Source organism: Triticum aestivum, chromosome 4A (genome assembly GCF_018294505.1).
Source record: "Triticum aestivum cultivar Chinese Spring chromosome 4A, IWGSC CS RefSeq v2.1, whole genome shotgun sequence".
NCBI classification, from domain to species: Eukaryota; Viridiplantae; Streptophyta; class Magnoliopsida; order Poales; family Poaceae; genus Triticum; species Triticum aestivum.
In genome coordinates, this window is record NC_057803.1 from 605,091,391 (window position 1) to 605,094,702 (window position 3,312).

A 3,312-nucleotide genomic window follows, 5' to 3' on the forward strand; every position below is an offset into this window, starting at 1 on the left:
ACACCGGCCCCACGATGGGCGCCAACTGTCGTGGTTCTAAGTCTGACAGTAGAATAGGGGGTATGAATGGAGAGGCAAGATCCTAGCTACGATGAGGTTGTACACGCAAGGTTTACGAGTTCAGGCCCTTCGCGGAGGAAGTAATAGCCCTACATCTCGGTGCTCGGAGGCTTGGTCGATTGGATTATGTGTGAAGTTACAGGGGGTGCGAACCCTTGTGCCAGTGGAGGGGGTGTCTTATATAGAGTGCGCCAGGACCCCAGCCAGCCCATGTTACAAGAAGGTTCAATGTACATAAAGTTGGGGCGTTACTCGTAACGCTAACAATAAAGGCATATAAATGATCATCAATACTACAGGGTGAATGCCTGACCGTTGTCATTCTGAGTGACTTTAGATCTTCTGTACTCCGAGTGACTTCTGATGTGGTCGAGTGAGTATACCCTGGTCGAATGGAATTGGGTTATCCGAGTGGAACGGTTGGTCGAGTGGGTTGCAGTCTGAGGTGTCTTCAGTCGGTAGGTGTTGTTGTGCTTTGAATGTCTTTGACCGTAGGACAGTGTCCTTGGGAAGGGTGTCTAGGTCAGGCCTATTACCATAGCCTAGGTACATGTCATCATCATCGTACGTGCATGCGGCCTTGTGGGCGGTCTCGAAGATCCCGAGACCGAGACATACATCACCAGAGCGGATCTTCGCGTAGAACATGCCGGAGGGGTGGGCGCGGTCGCCGCGGAAGCATGAGCTGCTCCGGGGGCGCGATGGCATGTCGGGGGCGGGGGAGAAGGCGTGGTGGCGTCGGGAGAAGGGCACGTTGGCGGCGGCAGGGCGCTGGAGGTGAGGAAGAAGTGGGCGGCGGGGAAGAAGGAAGCGCTGGAGTGGTAGTTGGCAGGCTCACGCACGCGGGTTTCATAGAGCGCATCGGACGCCGTGCGCCAAATCTTCCACGCGTCGGGCCGCGTTTTTCAAGCGCTCGCACAAGTTTTTCCCGTGCCGGATTCTCCTTCGCCTACTGGAGTGCGCCAAACCGCCCCATAGCGCTAAAACTTACTTTTTGCCCGCGCGCGCGATTTCTAGCACGCCTGTTGGAGATGCTCTAACAAGTGACATGGATGAGATGATATGGAACTAGTGCAAATTTATGAATTTATAAACATATACATGGAAAGTTTTAAACATTTTCTGTAATATCCACATGAAAAAAATCATGTTTTAGATGGCAAAATTCTCATTTTTTGGTGTATATGACATGACTTGTTTTTGGAAAAGATTAATAGTTGGATGAAAATTTTTACATATTTTTTTTGTTTTTTAATAAAAAGTTTATCTTCTACGCATGCAAAAAAATTAGAATTTTCCTCCTGGTCACAATTCAAATTCATGACAAAATTTTGGTCTCCTTGTAGTACTCCCATGAACACAAATATGCTCATGAAAGCAAATAGGCTCATCAATCAAAAAATTAACATAGAAAAGTCTCATGAAAACAAAAATTTCCAAGGGATATTCAAAAACCAAAGTTGTCATGGTGTACAAGCAAAACAAATTAGAATGGTTTGTTTCAACAAATGTGCAATGTTCCAAAAATAATCAACCACGGGGCAAAAAATGAATTTTCCATGGTCCAAAATAAATACAATTGTAAGCGTTCAAAAATTAAATTTTCATGGTTACATAAGATTAAATTTCCCATCTTGCAAAAGTATATTTTTGCACGGCCCATAAAGTAAAATTTCGATGACCCATAAAAACTAAATTTGCCAAAGTCACCCATGGTCCGCAAAGTAAATTTTACATGACCCTTAAAGTAAATTTTCCATGTTGGATAAATATAGTGGCAAAAATTATGGTTGTCATTTGCCATGGTTTGGATAAGAATTGTTTTGAAATTTCCATGTGACCATAAGAAAATAAATTCAAAATTGCCATGTGCTTCTGATGAAATTTGTAGAATTGACATGAGCATTAAAATATGGTCTAACAATTGCCATGAGCAAGCTGTACGGGGCTGGTACAACATATCGCCGTCGACAAGTGCCAAGTGGATGAACCTCCTTGTTGTGATCGGCTACCGGGTCGTCTTGTATGTTTTGCTTCGCCTAGATGTGAGGAGACATGGGAGGCTTGGCAGGCGCTCTTGCTGGCCCAGCATCCACACTAGTGCAGCTCAGAGTGAGTTGGCCCTGACCCATTGGAAGTGGTGTATACATGTGTGATTCCTTCCTAGGTATGCTAAAAAAGTCATATCTGACGCATGAAAAGTAGAAGAGAAATAGTTATGGAGAGAATTGGAGAGACAGATGTGCAACATATATACTGTATGTATCGTGGTTAATTGGGATATTAGACAAATGAATCATGATTTGGTTATGAGCTTTTCTTGTCCATTTTTTTGGCACTAATTATTGCTTCTTTTGCCTTGTTGTCTCTCAAATGTTTTCTCTTCCTGGTTGTGTCGGATGATATTGACGGTCGACTAGCAATCCCCTCATGAAGGCGTTGCCTTCGAGTGTGGTAGATGATGGGCCCCGAGCACGTGTGGGGCTGTGCGAATGTGCATTTTCTATGTCAGTAGGTTTATGGCATTGCAGATGATGCTGAATGTAGTCATTCAGGCTAGAGATGGAGCTTGACATTAAAACCATTTCTGCTTCTAATTTCTGAATGTAGCTAGAGACAGTGGATGTTTGAGTCAAGGCAAGAAAAAGGTTCTAACCTTGTAACTATACAGGCCGGCAACTGTCTCATTGAGGCCTAGTTTGGTAGCAAGGCCAACAAAACCAGGGCAGCATACCCCAGTCGGGGGATTTTCTCCGGATAGATGAGATCCCCTTCCATCACCTGGGAGATTTCCCTAATCAGTGTCACCTCATTTGGTGGCCAGAGGACGGGGCGCCACGCGTCAGATCGCTAGGTGTAAGTCGATCGTGGGAAAGAGAGCGGAGGTGTGGGTTTCCTGCCCGATCTCTCGAGTCGTGGATTGATCTCCCTGGATCGGGCCAGAAAATCCCCAGGCGATGAGCAACCAAATGACCCGTTGGTTTTCCTCGGGCTGATTCGTCGCGTGGGTGATGAGCCCTGGATTTTACGGGATACCGGGGGGATTCCACGTAACCAAATGAGGCCTGACGGAAAATCAGTGACATACACTACGAGCAATAGATGAGAAATTGTTATCCCAAATTAAAAATATATATACATATGGACGATGGTATACAAGACACTACCACATCAACCAAAGATACATCTACACCAGTACAATGGCGGAGCTAGCAGAAGATCACTGGAGGGGGGCGAAACTAAAATCTTCAG